Source organism: Maylandia zebra, linkage group LG9, assembly GCF_041146795.1.
Source record: "Maylandia zebra isolate NMK-2024a linkage group LG9, Mzebra_GT3a, whole genome shotgun sequence".
In the NCBI taxonomy this organism is placed as follows: Eukaryota; Metazoa; Chordata; class Actinopteri; order Cichliformes; family Cichlidae; genus Maylandia; species Maylandia zebra.
Genome location: NC_135175.1, coordinates 33,764,159 through 33,788,168, shown reverse-complemented (window position 1 = coordinate 33,788,168; position 24,010 = coordinate 33,764,159). Strand labels below are relative to the sequence as shown.

General features: G+C 40.7%; 1 protein-coding gene across 1 annotated transcript in view; it reads left to right on the top strand.

Annotated features, from left to right (window-relative positions):
- LOC143420382 (uncharacterized) overlaps positions 1-24,010 on the top strand; it is a 118,234-nt gene that overhangs the window by 1,426 nt on the left and 92,798 nt on the right. The window lies entirely within an intron of this gene.

Below are 24,010 nucleotides of genomic sequence, written 5' to 3'. Positions count from 1 at the left end.
GACCCTGAGGTCCTCTGGTACTGGCCTTTTGATTGTTCCTAAAGTCAGGACACATACTCACGGAGAGGCAGCTTTTCAGTGGTATGGTCCTCGTCTGTGGAACAGCCTGCCGGAGGAGCTCAGGGCCGCAGAGAACGTACATGTTTTTAAGAACAGGCTCAAGACCACCTTTTTAACCCTTTACAGCCGATCGGAGCGGGCACGCTCTGTTTTGCGTAACTATTTTTAAATCCCGGTAGCTCTGCAACCAAGTAAGCTAGCGCAATAATTTTTTTTGCATATGAAACTGGAGGAGTTGTACTTACATCTTATGCCATCAGCTTGTCCTAGGTCACAGTTTCCTTCCACATATAGCTTTGCAAAAACTGCATAAAAATCACTTGCAGCAACAAAAACATGATATTCCAGAAACACGCTTCGCCGATCCATCAGCTGTTTGTAACACTTCCTACGTCCATCAGCGCGAACTATCACATGACCGCATGACCTGCCCGAAACCGGAAGTGACGTCATTTTGCGGAAATGTAGTTTTTTACGATCGGGGCCTTATGAGCTTGTGTTTTACTTGTTATGTGTTTTAAAAAGTTATGTTTGACTTTATGACTTTCTGTGTCGTTTCTGGGATGCTTAAGACTCATATTGCACTGCTGGAAATAGTTTATTTTGATGCATATGCTGTTATTTTGCAAATTTGCACTATAATATTTATTTTCGTTTTTCCTGCAGTATATAAAAATTGGTGTATTTCAAAAATAAAACTATGAAGACACTCAAAATAAATTTCCTGTGGTGGGAAACTAGTTTGTGTAACTTTTTTGTATTTACAGTTTTGAGGGATAAGCCTCTTAAATTTCTCTAACTAGAAATATATGTTAAAAAAACTAAAACGATTTTCAATTTTTTTGTAGTTTATTGCACTTTTTTGCAATTTATGTAATTACTATGCACCTAATGCAGACATATTATTAAAGTTTGGGCTATAATGGTTGTATTGATGTATAGCAACTTGAAATGCTCCCAAAAATGGCTCCACAGCATGTAAAAATATAATATAAGCTCTGGCGAACTTGGTTCTATGGTAGGTCTTAAAGGGTTAATTTAGCTTTTACCTAACGTTTATTTATTTTATGCTTATTTATTCTATCCTGTTATTCTATTATTAATTTAGGCTTTACCTAATATTTATTGATTTTATTCTTATTCATTTTTAATCTTCTTACTCTATTTATATTTATATTTATATTGTATCCCGTTCTTATTTATTTTATCATTTTACCCTGTATATATCCTATTGTGTCATATCTCCAGTGTTTCCTCGGAGGGCGCTCTCTGCACTGCGGCTGTGATCAACCGTGGCTGCTGGGGCTCTGGGGGTCCTCTCAGCCTGGCTGGGGGGCTTCTTTGCCTCCCTCCTGCTGTGTGCCCAGCCTGGAGGCTGCGGTCTGTGACCGGCTCCCGGTGCAGACGGCTCCCTGTGATAGTGTTTCCTCACCGGGCTCATGTGTGCCCAGCCCAATTTTACTCTTTAAGTGTGCACGGGTGTGTGTGTGTGTGGGGGGGGGGTATTCACATCATTTATGTTAATGAGAGTGTGGGGAGTGAGTTGGAGGGTGGGGTGGGCTGCTTTTAACTATGTAAAGCACTTTGTGCTACCTTTTTTTTTTTTTTTTGTATGAAAAGTGCTTTATAAATAAAGACTGATTGATTGAAACACACGGGAGCATCCATTACAGGGAGAGTGCGAAGTTGTTCAGCCGCTGGTTTCCTCTTTCTGGCGCAAAGTGGGCCAAACATAAAGAAGAGAGACGGACTCGCGACAGAAAAGCTGATCATTAAGCAGTTTCATGATTGAAGTAGCAACAGCAGAGGGAGAGAGAGAGGCAGTCGCTCCATATATCGGTTATTAAGCTTAACGTGGGAATGCTTTACAAACCATCAAAGATGAACTTATACACTAGCTTTACGTCTCTCTCAAATCATTGTTAGAAGTCCAGTCAAACAATGATTTATTGATTACACGTACGCGGGAAAGATCTGCAGTGCCACTCACTTACAGAGATCTCAACAAGGAAGCAGACATCACACTATTTTTGTATATTAAGGTCCAGCCTCACAATACGTTAGCAGATATCGTAATATACACCAGTTACAGTTAGACACATTTCCTTTTTTTAACTCTCTTGACTTCTATAACAATTAAAAACCCTCTTCACCGTCTCACACTCTGTGTGTTTCCTGCCGTTATTTTCTCCTCATACATGTCTCTGAAACATCCTGTGCTCATCTCACTGAACAGGTGTACGGGCACTTTGCAGGCCAAATGTCTCTAATCTTTGCCCTAGAAACAAGTCGAATATTTATCTTTGTCTGGAAGCGTGTTTGACCCTCAAAAGACTCAATGCCATCTCTCATGAGCACATTTGCAATGTGTGTATGAAAATGAGTACATGTATAACTACTTATTTAACACAAGCTTTGCACAAAGTACCACTAATAAAAGCCCGGTTAGAAGAATGTGTTTCCCACAACTCACTGCCTCTGTTTGTATCTCTGTCACTGCAGGACCAACGTGGAGCGAGAAGTCAGCGCTCTCAGGAGGCCGACAAACCTCACAGAAGAAAGAGAGAGAAAAAACACAGCTGTGACGAGTGTGGGAAGGATTTTACCGTAAAAGCTTCCCTAAAAATGCATCAGGTAATCCACACTGGAGAGAGACCATTCAGCTGTGACGAGTGTGGGAAGGATTTTACCGTAAAAGCTTCCCTAAAAAGGCATCAGGTAATCCACACTGGAGAGAGACCATTCAGCTGTGACGAGTGTGGAAAGTCTTTTATGCAGGCTTCACAAATAAAACGACACCAACTCATCCACAGTGGAGAGAGACCGTTCAGCTGTGGAGACTGTGGAAAGTCTTTTACCGAGTCTGGACACTTAAAAACACACAAACTCATCCACACTGGAGAGAGACCATTCAGCTGTGACGAGTGTGGAAAGTCTTTTATGCGGGCTTCACACTTAAAACGACACCAACTCATCCACAGTGGAGAGAGACCGTTCAGCTGTGGAGACTGTGAAAAGTCTTTTACAGAGTCTGGACACTTAAAAACACACAAACTCATCCACACTGGAGAGAGACCATTCAGCTGTGATGAGTGTGGAAAGTCTTTTATGCAGGTTTCACACTTAAAACGACACCAACTCATCCACACTGGAGAGAGACCATTCAAGTGTGATATTTGTGGAAGGTCTTTTCCCTCAGCTTCATACTTAAAAACACACCAGCTCATCCACAGTGGAGTTAAAGCGTACAGCTGTGATGATTGTGGGAAAGGTTTTACTCTCAGTAGCAGCTTACAGAGTCATCTAGTTACCCACTCTGGAATTAAGGCATACAGCTGTGACATTTGTGGAAAAACTTTCAGCCTGAAACAGAACCGAAATAAACACCTACGCATTCACACCAGACATGATGTGTACAGCTGTGAACAGTGTGGTAAACAGTTTGCTACAAACACAGAGTTACAACGTCACATGTTTACCCACTCTGAGGAACAACCTTATAAATGTGACTTGTGTGCGAAGACTTTTAAATCTCCACATTACCTGAAAGCACACCAAAAGATCCACACAAGAAAGTCTCTACAAGTGCAGTTACTGTGAGGTATGCTTATATATGTTTATATTTTTATCTTGTCAGCCGACTGTTTGAAACAACTCTGCTCATCAAATTGTGTTAGCATGTTAGCAATTTTACTGCATGGAAAAACACCTCTGAATGATTATTCAGACTCTAATCACAGGTTTTTAGTGATCGTGTTTGAGGATTGTATTACTGTTATTGTTAGGGATGGGTATCGTTTAGGTTTTATCCGATACCGGTGCCAAATCGGTACTTTTGAAACGGTGCCGGTGCTTAAACGGTGCTCAAACCGGTGCTTAAAGAATGGAGAACACAAAATTGGTCCAAAAACCTCTCATGTTCAGCTGTTTTTTTTTGTAAAAAGATAACAATGTTAGCCTTTTATGCAGCTATGGGGCATATATGGTATCACTCTTGGCTGGAAGCAGTGCTTAAACAATGGAAAAAACACAAACTTTGTCCAAAAACCTCTCATGTTCAGCTGTTTCCCTCTTTTTCTTTGGTTATTTTAGCCTTTTTGTCCAGGGTGAAGGGAGTATCTGCCATCAAACAAGAAGACAGCCGCATGTAGCTATGATGATGTTTGCTAGTTCACCTTACATGCATTAATGTAATAACGTGGTTAGCCTACTCAACGTAAATTACACGAACAACATTAAGCTACTCACGCAGAGAAGAACGGCTGCTGCTGCCATCATCATCATTTCTGCTACACTGACAGGGCTAGGGGCCAGGACTCTCCTCTTTGTGTTTTTGGGTATGTTGCTAACTCCGGGTCTGATAAAAGGCACCACCGCAGTAGATGCGCTCGGTGTGAGGTCTCGCAGCAAGCTATCAAATACAGCGCATTTCTTGGTTTTTGAAAAAAAAAAACAACGCTATGCGTCGCCAGGTGTTTCATCGGATTCGAGGTGTTATCTCCTTTGACAGTATCACAGTATCAGCTTAAAGCACTTGTTGCAGGCTGCTGAGTTTGCATCTTTTGCTGTGAAGTACAGCCAGACTTTTGACCGCTTCGCCTTGGGCATTTTTAATCAGTAGCTCTGCATAAAAGAACGTACGTACCTGGCCCCGCCTACTATCCTCGGAAACGTAAAATGATTGGCTAGAAGTGTATCACAGCTCAGGAAAAAAAAGCACCGAAATAAAGCACCGAAATGTGCGCTGCTTTTCGGTCTGGTTACTACCGTTTATGTCAGAACCGGTGCCATCATGGCACCGGACACCGGTACCCATCCCTAGTTATTGTAGAATTAAACTAGTATTAATTTAATGTTTTTACTCTTATCGTTTTTATAGCACATTAAATTGAGCTGAGTGTGATAATGTAAACAGTAAAATGCAATTGGACTTGGCAGAGATGCTCATTATTTCAGGCAATGTTCAGGATGAAAATGTTGAAGGACTGACTTACACTGTGTTTGTGTCTTTGTTTAGAAGCAGAGCGACACAGATGGATCCAGTTCTCAACCCTGTCATCACTGTGGGAAAGAGTTTTTTGTGACCTTTGTGGAAAAACTTTCAGTCATCAAAAGACCCTAAAAATACATCAACGTAGACACACTGGAGACAAAATGAACTACTGTAAAGAATGTGGGAGAGGCTTCACCACTTCAACGGACTTCAAACAATATGAACTCCTTCACAGTGGAGTTAAAAAGCACGTCTACGATCAGTGTGGGTCATCCTTCATCAGTGCACATCAGCTTCAAAAGCGAGTCCACACATGAGAAAAACCATACAAGTGCAGACACTGTGACAAAACCCTTTCACAATCATGTGATCACACTAAGCATGAACGCAGACGCATGAAAGAACTTCATCTGTAAGAGAGTTTGAGTAATCTCAGTTCATACTCCACTCACAAGCGATTCCATGTTACGAATAACCTGTTACGTCTTTGTTAGAGATTTTCTACATTATACATTATAACCAAATCTCTATAAAACAATATAATCAAGTAACCAAGTATGCCTTATATTTTGTGTGTTCATATATTTTCACATAACCAAGCCTATTGTTGAAGAATCACCTAACCAAGTCTATTGTTAAAGGAAAACTGATGCATTCCTTACCTCAGTGACTGAGATGTTTGACAGCATGATATAATGATGCATTCTTCACTTCAGTGTCTGTGATGTCAGATAAAGCATGATATACTTCTGTATTCTTATCCCAGTGTGTGAAAGATCAGATAAGCTGATTTAATGTTTAACCTCTTCCCTGACAGTTAAAAGAGGAAGTACTATGTAACCCATTTTTGCCTTATAAATAAAGCAAGCAAGCCTGTGCTCGGTGTGTTTTGTCTTCTCAGAGACATTCACCCGTGTGGGTGTCTTCTCAGAGACATTCACCCGTGCGCACGTTTTCTAATTACACTCTGAGTCGGTCTGCAGTTGTCTCATTTCTCTTACTTGTGTTTGAACAAATGTCTACCCCTGACATTTAATTGGTCCTTCGAGCCGGATAACTGACTGTTATTTTTAACGTCTAGTTTTCCACAGACGGTCTCCATCGGGTCCTGACGTCGTGACGCCTGCGCTGGAAGAAATCTGATCAGTAAAACGAAAAACCCGGACACGTGAATTCGATCTCCGGTCAGCGTTCGGCCTTCACGGCTCCAGGACCCGATGAGCACCGGATCAAAAAACGCAGCGCCACAGTAAGGTGAATATGAAACACTGCATTCCATCAAGCGCTAAAATACGTTGATATTGAGATTTTCCTTTAAAATAGTGTAAACCTGGTGAGCGCCGACAGATCTCAGTCCAGAAGGGACTTAGAGACAACAGGCAAGAGCGAATTCTAGAAGTCGCTATTAAAAGTTCCGGTTGCTCTGGGTAGCAGCTGTAACGGAACGAGTTCCGGTCGCTCTGGGAGTGGCTGCAACGGAACAGGTTGAAGGTGTTACATGAAATAGGCCTACGGAAAATCTCAATAAAAATTATAAAAACGCGCTTTGTTTGTGTTGAAATAGAGGAGTGAGTTGTTTTTACGACCCAATAAGCGGTCGAACCACTTCTCAAACTGTTTTCCTGTGTACACTCACGTATTGGTTAAAGTGGAAAAAGGGTTGTGCTTCATCACGTAAAATCAATAACCGCTCTCTCGGATAGCGGGAGAGTAGAAGGCTGTTATTGAAAACCCATTCCCACTTTTTCATGCCAAAGAAGGTGTCACAGTTCTGACGTAATTAGTTCAAAATGGGTAATTCTAAAACTAAAGTAAAATTAACAGCAGATGAAGAAAAGCTTGAAAAAAACTGTCAAAACGCAGGAAGAGTCAGTGCAAATAGGTGGAGAAATCCACATAAAATTTCTTGTCCAGCCTGGCAAGGCAAATGCAACCCAGAGTCAATAAATGCTTTAAAAACCGCTTTGCAAAAAGAGCTATATGAGGAAAAAAGTCAAAAGAAAGTAAAAAGCAGGACAAAGAAGGGACAAAAGAGAGATTAAATGCTGTAATTGTGGAAAAAAACGGGCACTTTGCTCGAGACTGCAGGAGTGTAATTCAGGAACAGGAAAGTGATGAATGACTAGCACGAGAGGAAGGAAGTGAAACAGATGAAGCAGAGGTTTACAATGTAGAACAACTACTGTTAGGTTCAGAAGACAAGCCAACAGTTGTAATATATGTGAAAGGTGTGCCGTTAAAAAATGTTTTGGGACACAGGAGCGTGTAAAACTGTTTTAACTGTAGAAGTCCCAAATGTAACATTCTCAAAAAACACTATAATTGTGAAATCAGCCTCAGGACATGTGACAAAACAGCATCTAACCGATCCCCTTTTATGTCACATAGAGATAGTGGCTGTGGCGGCAAAAATCAGTGCATTTATGACCCATCATGCCCAGATTGTATGAAATAAATAAAAGGAAATCATTCATATGAAGACCTTTTCTATAAAAAAAAAAGAGAGATGCATAAGGTAGATTAAGGCTGTGTCATTGTTCAGCCAAGGAAAGTGTGTGAAAAGATAAATGTTTCCATCCTGGAGGGTGGGTGAGACTGCAGCTCACTCACAGTCCCTGATGGATACAAAATAAAATATAATAATCTGAAGGTTGGATCTGAGATGAGGCAAACAGAAGACCAGTCTAAAACTAGGCACAAACCTGTTCAGAGAAAAAACAAATTTTGTAGAGATTGGATGAACTATAAATTATCTGTTTGCCGAGTAAGATGATCCTAACTATTAAATTGGCTCAGTAGTAGTATAGTGATATACACTAATAAAATATTGTGAGATGGACAATTGTTATGAAGTAGTCTGCATCAAGCTTAAAGGTTTGCTCAAACTCAGTATAATGAAATATGAGATGAAGAAAATAAAAGCAATATCTAAACCAATTAGGTGCATAGAGGCACTTAACCTGCTTGAAAACCTGTCATTTATCCTAGATAAATATTACTGAGATACAGAGCACATCTATAATAACAACTAATAAGCCAAACCCTGTAAGATAATAACTAAACCTGCAGGATTATGAAGCTGAATTAAATGTGTGGACACCGCTAAGTTGATAAGCATGTTACACATTTTCTTTTATTTTTTATTTATTGGTTTTTTTAGAACAGAGGCTGCATGCTATTAAAAGCGAACACATGCAGCTGTCTGTGAGCTCAGTTTCCCCTCACACTTCTGCTCTGTTTCTGGCAGCATTTTTCTTTGTCTTTTTGTATCCTGACTCATGTATGTTTTTGTTTGTTTTTGTTTTTTGATTATTTTGTTGGTTTGGAAACAAATTTGTGCCAATACTTGTGGATTATGGTGACACATAGTGATTAGGCATATGATTTACAAATGCATATGATTTACAAATGCCCAGTTTTAGAACTGTGAGCTATGAACAATGCAAAGTTTAGGAAAATATATATATATATACACAAAACAGAAAACTTCAAAGTTTGAAATATGTAAGACGTGTGAATTCTTTGAAAAACTAGAAGGTATTTAAAAATGCCTCAAGTGAAAATGAGATTCTCTAATGACACTCTGATAGTTAGGTCAGCATCAGGGCCAGAAGGCCTGTGAAACCAAAATAGCCCAACACTGTATGCAGAAACAACAATGGCAGAATGGATGACAAAGCTGTTTGAAAATAAAGAAGTGATTTTGAACAATCAGCTGCCGTGTGATCCATCTCCAGTCTCTTGCAGGTTGAACCCCGGTGATTGGATTCTGATTAAAGTCCTCCAGCGAAAAAATTGGAGTTCTCCACGGTGGGAGGGTCCCCATCAGGTGCTGCTTACTACACCAACAGCTTGCAAAATCGCTGAAAGACCTTCGTGGATCCATCAAAGTCACGTGAAGAGAGTGTTTGCACCACAATAAGACGCCGGTTCCCCCGACTCTCAAGTGATCCCCTGGTGAAGGAAAGGGCCGATTGGGTATACCCCGCCCTTTACCTTCTCGCCAGTGGTCTCCTCACTTGGAGCCCGGGTGTGCCTGGTCGCCCTGAAGAACAAACACATAATAAAGAGTGACCCATCCCACCAAAGAGAGGAACCAATGACAACACCGGGGACGCCTGGAATGCAGAGAGCCAGCATGATGAATCTAGGAGAAGAAGAGCCACCAGCCCCAGCCCCAAAGCTGTTATGCTTAAGTGCTTGTCACTTTCAACGGAAACGGTTCATGTGCCGCCTGATCTGTCTGGTGGCCGGTGTCATCTTAGGGGTGATGCTCTTCTGGCTGATACCTGGAAGAGCCCACAGAATAACACCAACTATTCCCCGTCTCAAGAGGTGGACCCATGACAATTCCCATCTAACTGAGATGACCCAAGATCACATTCACCCTTGGATGAACAATGCCTGGTACCGATACCTATACAACACCATAGAAGAAAAAGAATGTTATGTCTGTTCTCACATGCCTTCAACTTCAGTCTACCCCACCATATATGGTCGCATAATGGACAGTCACTGGCAAAGTGAATGTGCAGCAAGTTTTGCCAGCATTGGAAGACAACACTTTGCAATCGGCATGAAAGCTTCACTCCCAGGTGCAAAAGGCCTGAAGGATGGAACCTGTGACGACAAATTCTGGGTAGATATGACAGTAAAAAACAGAAATGCTTCTGTCCCTTTCCCTGTTTTTATGACCCATACAGAGAAGTGGCATCCTCTGTGCTTCTACCAAGCGGCAGGGCAAGGACGCCACCCCCTGGGCCATACCAGCAACTGCAACGCAACCTATGGAGGAGTAGGGTATGGGACAGTCAACCTAAATCAACAGACGTGCCAGAGAACTTCAAACTCTGGAACACCGGCGAGAAGGTAATCCACGCTCTGTTTCCTTGGACAGGAGTAGGAAAGCACGCACTACGAATAGAGACTTTAGACTATCGCTTTGGACTGCTTTTGAATGCTTCCACCCACATTGACAAATCACAGAATGAAGAAATTGATGCAATCCGCATCACTGTCATGCAACACCGAGTAGCTTTGGACATTGTTCTTGCAGAGAAAGGAGGTCTCTGCATACTGTTTAACAAGACATGTTGTACTTACATACCTGACAACATACACTCATTAAACATGACAAATGCTTTGAATGTTCTGAAACAACTAAGAGACGCTCAGCAACAGGACTACGTAACCAATGAGCAAGGCTGGTGGGACTGGTTGCTGAGCGGCTCCTGGAAATCTTTGCTGATTAAAGGCCTGTTGGCCCTATGTACTATGATGTTTCTATTTTGCATTTTTGCTGCTTGCATTATCCCTTGTCTGAGACGCATGGTGATGAGTATGTTTAACCGTACTTTAGGAAATTTTGTCTTGATCCAGAGGGATATGGAGGATCCCTATCGCCAGTATGATATGCTGAATATGGAGGAAAGAGTGGAAAATCCCTATTCTAGTCTTTACAGAACTGTTGTTTAAATACTTCACTGAATGGCATGCAAGTTGAAAATGTGATTTAACAAGTGACTATGCATTGATATAAACCTGTGAAATATATTAACATCAGGAGGGAAATGTTAGAGATTTTCTACATTATACATTATAACCAAATCTCTATAAAACAATATAATCAAGTAAGCCTTATATTTTAACCAAGTATGCCTTATATTTTGTGTGTTCATATATTTTCACATAACCAAGCCTATTGTTGAAGAATCACCTAACCAAGTCTATTGTTAAAGGAAAACTGATGCATTCCTTACCTCAGTGACTGAGATGTTTGACAGCATGATATAATGATGCATTCTTCACTTCAGTGTCTGTGATGTCAGATAAAGCATGATATACTTCTGTATTCTTATCCCAGTGTGTGAAAGATCAGATAAGCTGATTTAATGTTTAACCTCTTCCCTGACAGTTAAAAGAGGAAGTACTATGTAACCCATTTTTGCCTTATAAATAAAGCAAGCAAGCCTGTGCTCGGTGTGTTTTGTCTTCTCAGAGACATTCACCCGTGTGGGTGTCTTCTCAGAGACATTCACCCGTGCGCACGTTTTCTAATTACACTCTGAGTCGGTCTGCAGTTGTCTCATTTCTCTTACTTGTGTTTGAACAAATGTCTACCCCTGACAGTCTTGATTCCTGCTTTTAAGTAAATCTTGTAAACAGTACATTTGCATAACGACTGAAACCAGTCCAATGAATGAACAATGGGCTGTGAGGTCAATTTCTTGATCGTTAATAAGCAAATTCTTATGACCATTGGTCAATGGCCATGAGTACCATTCACAGAGTAAAAATTTGCATAATGATTATGAAGGAACTTGTTTTACTGTTACAATGTTCAAAAACATTTACTAAATTATCTCCTCTGTGCAAACATCAGCCTAATCATGCAGGACTGAAATCATTGCCATCTCTGGATCACAGTGAATCTGAAGAGACAGAAAGATCCTCTTCTGGTTTCAGGGTCAGACTTAAACCCTTGAGATCAGGCTCCAGAGTTCAGGTAGAGTCTCCTGATCTGATGAGGCAGCTATGAATGAAAATGTGCCTCGTTACATTTTAAGCTTTCTAAACTGTTCTACTGTAGTGTTCATGTTGAGTGGTTAGCTTTGTTCCAGCAGTTGAATCAAAAAATCTGTTTCCTGTTATCATGTTTTTAATGAATGCATCGATCCATGTTTTCTGCAGTTTTTTTTCAGCTTGTTTGTTATGAAATCCTGCAACAGTTAAACCAAAATTTTATATGTTAAATAAAGAAATGGTTTACTGACAAAGAGTTTGAGCCGTGATGTCATTTCCTGTATATCAGAGCAACACCTGAAGTTACCAATATTTAAAGTCATAGTCAAATTATGTGTCAGCATGACCTTGTGAAAACTGCTTGGCGCTGCTTCACTATGTTATCTGCTAACTGTTAGGGCGTAGAAGGACGAAACTCCCAGGAATGACCAGTGCCAGGACCTTCCTGATGCAGAGAGTTGTGTGTGTGTGTGTGGGGGGGGGGGGGGGGGGGTATAAAGGAGAAGCTGAGGCATCCCAAAGTTAAAGCTGGCATAACTGAACCTTAATGTTTGATGTGTGTTGTGGTTCTCTTGCGCGCAGTAATTAATAGCTTGAACACAGCAGAGCTTGATATAAAGACCTGGGTGACAACTAGCTTTCTGCCGCTGATTATACGTGGCCCTAAAATACCTAGAAATGTGGTATCTAACCAGATACTTGCTCTGGATTGCATTACCTTGGCCTCCAGTAACACCTTGGAGTAATATTTGACCAGGACATTAAACAAATATTTAGGGCTGTGTGATCGGCCGAGTTGGAAAAAGCAGGAGTAACAGGAATTATTAGAAAAACAGGGTTTTCATTCATTTAACCCAAAAATTATATTTACAAAAGTAATTAATGTTGAGCTCATAAAAAAGGTCAAAGAAACAAAACTGAACTCAGGCAAAGAACTGCAAACTTAACAAACCAAATGACTGCACAAAGAAATATAACTGACCTAAACATGAACTGACACAGAAGGGTATATATAAAGTCTGATCAGACCACTATGACACACGAGGAGTAACTAAACAAAACACAATTGTAAACAACAAACATGGCAGTACAGTCTGGTTTGTCTTTATCCTGTTTTCCTTCTCTCACCCCAACCGGTCGCAGCAGATGGCCCCGCCCCTCCCTGAGCCTGGTTCTGCCGGAGGGTTCTTCCTGTTAAAAGGGAGTTTTTCCTTCCCACTGTCGCCAAAGTGCTTGCTCATAGGGGTTCATATGATTGTTGGGCTTTTCTCTGTATCTACTGTACAATATAAAGCACCTTGAGGCAACTTTTGTTGTGATTTGGCGCTATATAGATAAAATTGAATTGACTTGGTTCCTTAGTAGGTCTAGAGGGGTTAAACTGCGTCCTCACATCTGCTTCATGAATATGAAGGGCTGTAGTGGGAGAAGGTGGTTTGAAATCCTCATAGGTGTGAAGTGAGGAGGGGGCTCCTGTGGGTGAAGTCTTTGATAGTGTAGATGGCTCTGTTGTGGGGGGAGCAGGGAAGGTGGGGGGATGATGGACCAAAGTGTATCTATTGTTGGGGAAGTCTCTATTGAGGTGTGAAAGCCGCTTGATGGATCATCAAACCGACAGTAAAAGTCGTTGAGGGTGTTGGCCAACAGCAAGTCGTCAGTGGAGTGGGGCTGTGTGCTTCCTGAAGTGAAAATCTGGCATTTAAACATAAATAGGAAAAACTCGCTCACAGCTGACTAATGAACATTTGCATGTATGCTTAAGAACTGCATTGACCCCATTTCACCCAAGTAGGGATGGGTACCGGTATCCGGTGCCATGATGGCACCAGTTCTGTCATAAACGGTAGTAACCAGACCGAAAAGCAGCGCACATTTCGGTGCTTTTTTTCCCCTGAGATGTCATATACTTTGAATTCTAGCCAATCATTTTATGTTTCAGAGGACAGTAGGCGGGTCCAGGTACGTACGTTCTTTTAGAGCAGAGCTACAGATTAAAAATGCCCAAGGCAAAGCGGTCTAAAGTCTGGCTGTACTTCACAGCAAAGTATGCAAATTCAGCAGCCTGCAACAAGTGCTTTAAGCTGATACTGTGATACTGTCAAAGGAGGTAACACCTCAAATCCGATGAAACACCTGGCGACACATAGCATTTTTTTTAAAAGAGGATGACGATGGCAGCAGCAGCCGTTCTTCTCTGCGTGAGTAGCTTAATGTTGTTCGTGTATAATTTACGTTGAGTACTCTAGCCACGTTATTAAATTAATGCATGTAAGGTGAACTAGCAAACACCGTTGTTGTTACATGCAGCTGTCTTCTTGTTTGATGGCAGATACTCCCTTCACCCTGGCCAAAAAGACTAAAATGACCAAAGAAAAAAATGGAAAACAGTCAAACATGAGAGGTTTTTGGACAAAATTGGTGTTTCTCCCATTGTTTAAGCACTGCTTCCAGCCAAGAATGATACCATATATGCCCTCTAGCTGCAGAAAAGGCAGAATTTTTTTTTCAAAAAAAACAGCTGAACATGAGAGGTTTTTGGACCAATTTTGTGTTCTCCATTCTTTAAGCACCGGTTTGAGCACCGTTCAAGCACCGGCACCGTTTCAAAAGTACCGGTTTGGCACCGGTATCGGATAAAACCTAAACGATACCCATCCCTACACCCAAGGTTTAAAATTCTGCCTGCAAATGTCAGAGGTGTACTCGTCTGTGTCCATATTTTCTCCAGCATACGGGGGATTCCCATCATAATGAGTCTTTTGGTAAGAGGTGATAAAGAACCTAATCAAAATTTTCCATCCAAATTCCCTCCATCTTTGTGAGGTAGTGCATTTCCATTGTTGTTTCCATATTTGAGTCCATTTATCCTGTGTTATGCACACTAGTAGTAGTAGTAGTAATAGTAATCCAGTCTAGAAGTAATAAATTAATGAACAGCATCACTCTGAGACGGGATATTTTGAGATGTTTAGAGATATTGCGCATATGAAATAAAGCAGCTCTACATATTTGTATAATGTCCTGGTCAAATATTACTCCAAGATTCTGACAGTGCTACTGGAGGCCACGGTAATTCCATCCAGAGCAAGTATCTGGTTAGATATTATATTTCTAGGAATTCCAGGGCCACGTACAATCAGCAGCAGAAAGTTAGACATCACCCAGGTCTTTATATCTTTAAAACATTTCAGCAATTTAATTAATTGGTGTGTGTTACCTGGTTTTATGGATAGACAAAGCTCAGTGTCATCTGCATAGCATCTACTGCAGGGGTCCCCAATCTCAGTCCAGTGTCCCTGCAGGTTTTAGATCGCACCCTGGGTCAACACACCTGTATCACATGATTAGCTCATTACCAGGCCTCTGGAAAACTTCGGCTGTGTCCCAATCAAGAGACCGCTCGCTTGAAGTACGCGCACTACGTACGGTGCGTACTATAAGTACGAGAAGTGCGGAAGTGAGAGGCTTGTGAAATGGGACGTTCTAGCCTTCATTGCGCTAGCAACCATGATACTAACCACGAGAAACGTTACATACAGCTTTGTTTGACAGAAATGAAGGAGAAAAATGTTTTGTTAGTCATTCGTTTTAGTCATGACATCACTCTGATTAGTTGAGTATCTGAGGCTGAGACCACGGGACTGTAAAACATGATTGTTGGGCTTCATTTCTGTGCTGAACTGTCATTTAAGATTAGTTAGTAATAACAATTAGATCACGTTGTTCATGAGACTGAAATCATCTCACTGTTGGGGAGAGAGAGGGGGAGCGAGAGAGCGAGAGAGGGAGAAGAAAGTATACAAACACATAACATCCTTATAGAATATGATGTTACACTATAGATCACATATAAACAATTACAGCAATATGATGCAACAAACACAGCAGTGCTACTGATCCAAAATACTCAAAGCTTCATAGAACTGAAACAAACATTTATTTTTAGCTCCATTCTGCTGCTGATACAGACTTTAGGTTTCTGAACATTAAACTTGTTGCTGCCTTTCATAGTGTGTAACTTGAAGGCCCTGAGTACTTTCTCCCACACTGAAAACACTGGAATGATAAAATTATTTGAACATTACCTAATAAGACTGATTCAGGACAGACAGTTATGTTAAACTTTCCTAGCAGTCCTTCACAAACAGGGAACAGTCAGTCTATTCTCTCCATCTGTCAGCTGCTGCTGGCTCTTCCTCCTCCTCTTCCTCACACACTGCTGAGTTTGTCCTGGTGGATCATCAGGGGTGCAAAGCCTCACAGATGATGTGCAGCAGTGGGTCCCTCAGTCTGTCCTCACTTTGGACACTTGCAGTCGTCACACATGGAAATCAAATGTGTGATAAGCTGCAGGATTCAAACACAAGTGTAACTTATAAACACATGTTCATACTTTTATTCCACAATCAGAGAGAAACGGAGAGAGAGTGCAGGACAGACAGACAGGTGACAGTCTCAGGTGTACACACTGCTACAAAACAGGAGGATTTAGTGTTTGTGTTATTACGAGTGTAAACAAGAAGAGTTCCCAGATGGTACAGTGGACACTGTTAAGATTCAAAGTTGAGGAAGGAGAGTACACACCACCCATGGTCCAGAGGATCTTTGGTCAAACAATGATTTTAATGAATACACGTGTGGGAAGACACTCTGTACGCAGACAGCCAGTAGTCCTCGACTTAATCAAAGCATGAACAGATATTTTATAGCATCAGGGTTGGTTTACTGACGCCCCTTCATACGTCACAGACAGGATATATACATACGTCAAATCAAAACCACAATAACCTTTTAACACAGTTTAAAAGAACATCGTCTTCCATCTTCATAACAGGTGCATCCTGTCACTGCCGGATGCTCGCTTGTCATCCTGACACCTCAGCAGCAGTTCTGCGACAAACTCTTGTTGCAACCCCAGCAAAACATGATTAAACTTTCACCTATAAATGATTCTCTAACTAAGTGTGTGTCTGCGTCTGTGTGCTAACCACAATTGCACCCTGTTTCACCTCGCGACTAGCTCCTGACCCCTCACCAGACAGAGAGACAGAAACCACTCTCGTATATGTAATAATCGAACTGAAACTATGGATATGACTTTTACTAAATAAATGTTTTAATCAAGAACCTCTACTAAACATAATAACTGTGTGCATAAGCATCTTAAGGCCTTCTTAAAGCTATCTGTTACATTGTTAAAGCAATGATCATACTGCAGATTATATTATGCTGGTCAAATACTTTTTGTTCATCCCCACAATCCCCCTTTCGACCTCTGGAACACCAGAGGTCGCAATACATTGTGTCCTCGCTCAGCAAATCAGACAACCTCATGTCATCTAATTGGTCCGGTAATAAACACCAGCTCCCCTTCGAGAACACTCCATGTGTAAGCTTAGGTTTTCTCGGTCCCTCTCTGCAGGCCTCGAGATCTCCAGGATCCTCGCCCCTCCTGTGGACGCCGAGATCGATCTTCTGCAAAGGAAACAAAACACCTTTTCCTGCATCTCCCTAACTTATCCTATTTGGGACTCTTTAATCAAAAGCCTGATCCTAATTATCTTCTTAACTTATTGACTTGTATTTATATATATTCTTCAACGTTACTCATCACCTTAAAACTCTTTAAGCCCTGCTTTTGCTCGCTCTATTTTTCCCTTATCTGATCCTCAACATCCTGTGCACAAATTGTCGCTGCTGCAAGTTCCTCTACTCTAAAAGATCCAAAAGAAAACAACCACTTTAATCAATTAAGTTTAAGCATATAAGCAATTACTCCTGTATACATTTCATCATAGCTAAATGCTGCCTTGAAACAACTCCTATGTGTTAACTTCATTTTAACCTCACATTTCCTATGTTATAACCTGTTTTGGTATAGCCTTTTTATTTCATTTTGCTCCTTTTAATGTAACAATACCTCCTAATTCTAGTTTATCAGACTTAACCAAAATATATGCTTTCCTTCCTCTTTGGTCCTTCTTTAAGTTCAGTTAAAAGCTAAATGAATTTAAGGCCTTTTGCCTGGAATCAATACTGTCATGTGTGTTTCTTAACTCTGTGTCTGTAAGCGTGTGCAATCCTTCATGAACTCATATTATCCTCACAGTAGATTGGCTAATCATAGCGCTAGCCAAAGGCTCGTGACCCTCCAGAGACAAATTTGAGCCACAACTCCTTTAAAAGCACAAAATGCAATATGTATAAAAATCATTTCTACGTAGAAGCTCCCCCTTTATCCTAAAGATAAACCTATGTAATATCTGTATGTGTACGCCTACATTATAACCACTTCTTCTAAAGATCAAAAAAATCAAACCTGTTCTACTCCTTCAACCCTCACTAATTTTCCCTCTAAGATTTATTCACAGCTTTGAAAAACCGGCATTGTATCTTCTAAACAGGATTCAGTTCTGTCATGGTCCTGGGCCATGTTGGCCCAGTATTCTTGGTTCCTTGTATTTTCGCTCCTTATTTAGGCCAGGTTTTCTCAGGTGTCCTGTTTAGTGTTCCCTAAGTGTTTTTTCCCTTTGTGACTCTTACCCCCTTGTGCCCCTCTGTGTATTTATGAGCTCTCGTCTCTCTTTGTGTTTATTCCATGTTTCCCCCAGCCTGTTATGTCTGTGTTCTCCCCGTGCTTTCTCTCCTCCTGTCTGAACCTCTGTGTACTTCCTGTTTTACTTTGACAGTCTCTCGTCCGTATGCGTAATGTTGTGTTCACTCCTGCCCTGTCTCGTTATGTTTATCAGTGTCACCTGTGTTCCCCACCTGTGTGTAATCTCCCTGTGTTCTCTGTGTGTATTTCCCCGGACCTCCCTGCATCCTCGTTTCTGGTTTGTGTTATTAGCTTACCCAGTTTAGGTTGTTTTTCCACCAGTGCTGTTTTGTGCCCACCGTTGTAAATAAATATTCACCTGCACCAGAGCTGCCGCCTTTTGGGTCCTTTTCTACAACTCCACACGGCTTGCCTCGCAAACCGTGACAAGTTCACTTTTAATCCTTTAACCTTAACTTAAAAATAACAGTTTCAGTTTTACCATATCCAAATGATCAAAAACCCAAAAGTTCCTAAAATGATCCTAAATTATTAAACAATTAAATTAATAAACCCTAAACCCCCCTTTATCTTGATACATTTCATGTGTCAAGATACTATACAAAACTTAAAAATGCTCAGTTTCCCCACTCATGATCCAATGTATGTCATAAAATAAACTTAAAACAGAACAGTTATCAGTCATGTGTTTCTACAATTAATGGTAATTGAGTTACATCAAAAAAATATTTCCCCTTTAGCATTTGGCATTCTCCCAACAATATACTATAATCCCATAATCTAACCCCAGTCAACAAATTTTCTCTGGTAAAAACAATTGTTTGTCCACATTAATTCATCCTCACTCACATTCAGTCACACATTCACTCACATCCAGTCACACCATGTATTTGCTGATAGTCGAGCTTCCCGCACGATCAGATACTCCACCCTCAGCAAAATGAGCTCAGTCATTTTTTATTTTCCATAGGAAAATATTTCTTTATGCTTTTGGACTGGATTGACTCGCATAAAATCCTTTTTACAGGGACTTACGACCTGAATAGTCCCCACAGGTAGCTCTCCTCAGCCAATTGTAATCTGGAAAGCCGCCTTATATTTGCTCTTCCCGAGAATTTTCAGCGCCGTTATTCACTGTTGCAGGCCTGCTTAAAACAGAAATGAAAAATAGAGCTGATTGTTAGCTCATAAAAACAAAACAAAATCACCTGACAGGTTTTCTTTAAGTGCACTGTTACAAAATAATGGGCCCCTCCCAGACATGTCCATGTTTCCTAAAACTCCCTCTATTAAAAACAAAAATAACAACAACAACCTAACTGACAGAAATAACCCATCACCACAACAACCTTAAACACACAAGTCTTGCCACCACATAATTTCACCTCCTCAATACACCAAAAGTCTCATTAAAACCACACAATTTGCACACAAAAATCACCCCCTTATGCTCTGTAACATACTTCAATTCAGCATAAAACATAACCCCCTTTGTCATATGGCTTCTTCTATTCCTCAATTACAAACACAAATGTATTTTATTAAACATTCACACCATTGTATCATTCATACAAAATAGCAAGCTGTTCTTCATTGCATATGTTTGTGTTCTTAGCCAGGTTTAATCTCTATCTCTGCATTAAACTCCATGAGCTTGTCTTGTCTTTATAAGTTTAATGCATTTCCTGTTTGTGTGTGTGAATTTGCATATGGTGCTTTTGCAGTGTGTCAGACTCCTGCACAATTCTCCACTTAAGCCGTCAGTTTCTTTCCCAAATTTGCTAACCCAAATTTTAAGTTCCCACCTTATTCCTGCTCCTCAGCCAGAAGCTAGGGCCCACTTGTCAGGTTTATGGAGACATGGCGCTGTAAACAATTCAACCAGAAACTTGCCTTGGCATGTCCAGTCAAGTTAACCTACAGGTCTCTTCCGACCGCTGCACGTGGAAAATTGATCCAGATCTGTTTCGCCCCTATAGAAACACAACTGAGACATTTTCATTATTATCATATGTACTTAAACTACCCTTTTCCCTCTCTCTGGTCAGAGGTCCCAACTTATGTTATGTATATACGTGTAAGCAGGTCTTCATTGCTTTTCCTATGTATTTTGTTAATGTTCAGTGAGTGTAAGCTGCTTTCTTCATTGCCTCTATATGTTATAGTCAAGTTTAATTCATGCATCTTTTCCCTGATTTCTTAATTCAAAACTATCTCACTTCTGATCCTTTCCAGAAATAATTTCACATGTAACACTTTGTCTATGTGTGTTTTCTATTCTTGTTTACCTCTTTGTTTGTGACGGTGGACATCTCTAAACCATCATGAGTTCAAGCTTCACTTTCAGTCCAATTACACCCTGTATTCTCACAGTCGAACTCGTCCGGCTTCACCTCTCACTGGTCACTGTCCTCTTCTCTCAGTGTCCTTTTGTTGTCTTGAATTCCAGCAAACACAGTCTGTTTCTTCTCTGTTTCTCTTCAGTATTTTCCTTTTGGATCAAGTCCCAGCCTGGCAAAATACCACATTCAGTGCCTTTAAACAGTCATGTCACACTGTTCTTACCAGCCTGCTGTCCACCGTGCATGTTTCATCACGTGGTTTCTTCTTTTCTGTTGATCCTCTCAGTCATCTCTTTCAAGATTACTCCAAGCATGGCAAATCTGACAATCAGTGTCCAGTGCTTTACCACCGTTCATTATCCCACTGTTCAACTGCCCAGCCTGTAATTTACAGTACATGTTTCCACCTCGTGGTTCCTTTCATGCTGCTGCTGGTGTCGTCAGTGTGGTTTCCGTTGCACTGTCTTTTGCCTGCTATTAATTCTTCTCAAGTCCACGATGTTCTGTCGGTCTTCATCAGGAGATTAACTGTCCTTTGAGCTTCTTCTCAGGATGGGGACAAGTGCGAGGTCAAGCTGTAAAATTTTAAGCCAAAATCTGGCCTGTTTTCTCCCAATTATGCTACTCTAGTGGTTTTGGCGCCGTACTCAAAATTCCAGGTTGAGAGAAGTCCACCTTCATTTATCTGTAATCTGTGTTGACACACTAAAACATACAATTAATATCCTTTTCATTTCTTTTCTCAAAACCTCCATTCGCTTTATCTGCCTAGAGTTTAACTCATCTGTTTCTCTCTCTGGGTGCTCACTCGTCACCTTATATGGGCATGCAAACTTCCTGTCACCCACACCATTTCCTGTTACACACACACAGCACGCAGCTGCTCTGAGCAGCTCAAGCTGCTTTGCTGTTTCTCCAGGCTAATCAAACTTATTTTGTATTTACAATCTACAAACCCTCTGTAATTCTACTAACTTTTGACCTAAAATGTAGCATCATTCACACAATGATTTCATAATCCTCTCACACACACCTTTTAAATAAACTAAACTCTTATAACATCACTCATGCATCTCTTAAATTAAAAACACTTTCAAACTTTAAAACATCCTACTTTACATCACCAAAGAAATACCTCTCACACCTTTATTCATCATTCAAAACCTTCTAGTCACCGCATTCACACAAGAAATTGAAAAAATAAAACACACCAGCAACTATTGCTGGAGAGAAGTTACTACTGAAAGTAATATGTTAATCTTAAGTATACACAGTGCACTCAATATATTTATATATCTACATCCAACTTCAGTCAATTACTATACATCCACTACAGCAACTCAAAACTTTATTTATAGTCCTCTAATAAACATGAATGGCATTTTAAACACACACTCAACAATGTTTGCAGCAGTATTTGTAAAACCAACTGTGGCTTAAACAGTTCACTGCTTACTAATTCGCATTATTAAGCATGTTCTGATTTTATCTGTTTTGATTTTATATACTGTTTTGATTGTTTGTTTGTTAGTTAGTTTATTTGCTTGTTTTAATCAATTTTAAATCATGCTTTTTATTTGTTCTTGTTTCTAATGTCTCTGTAAAGCACTTTCAATCACCTTATTGTTCAATTGTGCTATACAAATAAACTTGCCTTGCCTTGCCTTGCATTTTCACACTCACACACACACATCTAAAAATAGCAGCAGGCAGTCAGTGCATTACTGACTCGACACACAGAGATCTCTCACACCAAATTTTATTATTCTATATTACAACGACGTCTTATATTTACAACCACTGTCAGATCTGTCAGCTTTAGCGCCTACACAATTTTAGACAAATTTAAAATAACCGCCCAGCGGATAAACTCCCTGAGTTTTTTGCGACCAATTAACCAGTATCAAGACTTTAACTGTTTCTGGCCTCATTTCTAAAATCCCTAACTCAATTTAAAAGTGTCCAACACCCAAGGTCCAACCTTTGCTGCCCAAAAAAGCGCAGATACCGTTCCAAACGGTAAGGAGACTCTAACTCCTAGCTATTTTGGAGGTTCCCAAGTTCTCCCCGGTTGCCAACCGTACTAACCCTATTCGCCGATAGGTCAGGGCCAAGCGTCCTTGGCCGGGAGGGAGCATTACCTCCGAGAACTGCGCTTCCTAGCAGACTCTAACTGCCGTTCTAGAATAATTTATAATACTTTGAAACAACAATCAACACCCGAAACAAGTGTATAACTGAGGCAGGTGCAACCTAGTGGTCAAATGGAGACTCCAACTCACAAAATGACCGCTCAGGTCCACTCTTATGACCAAATTTGGACTCTAACCAACACAATAACCAATTCCCTACCAAACTACTTGAGACTCTAACTCAATTTCTTTGGGACTTCAACCCAGTATTTAAACTTTTCCTGGCAGACTCTAACTCCTTTAGCAGACTTTACTGCTTTCATTTCTTCATTCTTCTTAGCAGAACTCTAACTGCTTCAACTCATGAGATTTTTCATCAAAATCAAAACAGACATCCACCAGTAACTTCAGTGAGTAGACTTAAATTTTATCATGTCCAATTTGGCACACTTTGGAAATAATTCAACAGGTAGTGCCTTACCTTTTGGATAAGCCGGCTTATGCCCACTCACTTCGACCACTGGAATTCATGTCTGCCCGTCAGACCACCTCAGAGACCACCAAATTTCTCCATCTAAACCTCCAATCCTCCCTCCTCAACCACCGGACGAGCCCCCAAATGTTAAGATTCAAAGTTGAGGAAGGAGAGTACACACCACCCATGGTCCAGAGGATCTTTGGTCAAACAATGATTTTAATGAATACACGTGTGGGAAGACACTCTGTACGCAGACAGCCAGTAGTCCTCGACTTAATCAAAGCATGAACAGATATTTTATAGCATCAGGGTTGGTTTACTGACGCCCCTTCATACGTCACAGACAGGATATATACATACGTCAAATCAAAACCACAATAACCTTTTAACACAGTTTAAAAGAACATCGTCTTCCATCTTCATAACAGGTGCATCCTGTCACTGCCGGATGCTCGCTTGTCATCCTGACACCTCAGCAGCAGTTCTGCGACAAACTCTTGTTGCAACCCCAGCAAAACATGATTAAACTTTCACCTATAAATGATTCTCTAACTAAGTGTGTGTCTGCGTCTGTGTGCTAACCACAATTGCACCCTGTTTCACCTCGCGACTAGCTCCTGACCCCTCACCAGACAGAGAGACAGAAACCACTCTCGTATATGTAATAATCGAACTGAAACTATGGATATGACTTTTACTAAATAAATGTTTTAATCAAGAACCTCTACTAAACATAATAACTGTGTGCATAAGCATCTTAAGGCCTTCTTAAAGCTATCTGTTACATTGTTAAAGCAATGATCATACTGCAGATTATATTATGCTGGTCAAATACTTTTTGTTCATCCCCACAACACATGTGTGACTCCTGTGATTAAAGCATCTTTCTTTCAGCTTAACGAGTGAACCGTCAGCTCGTTCAAACAC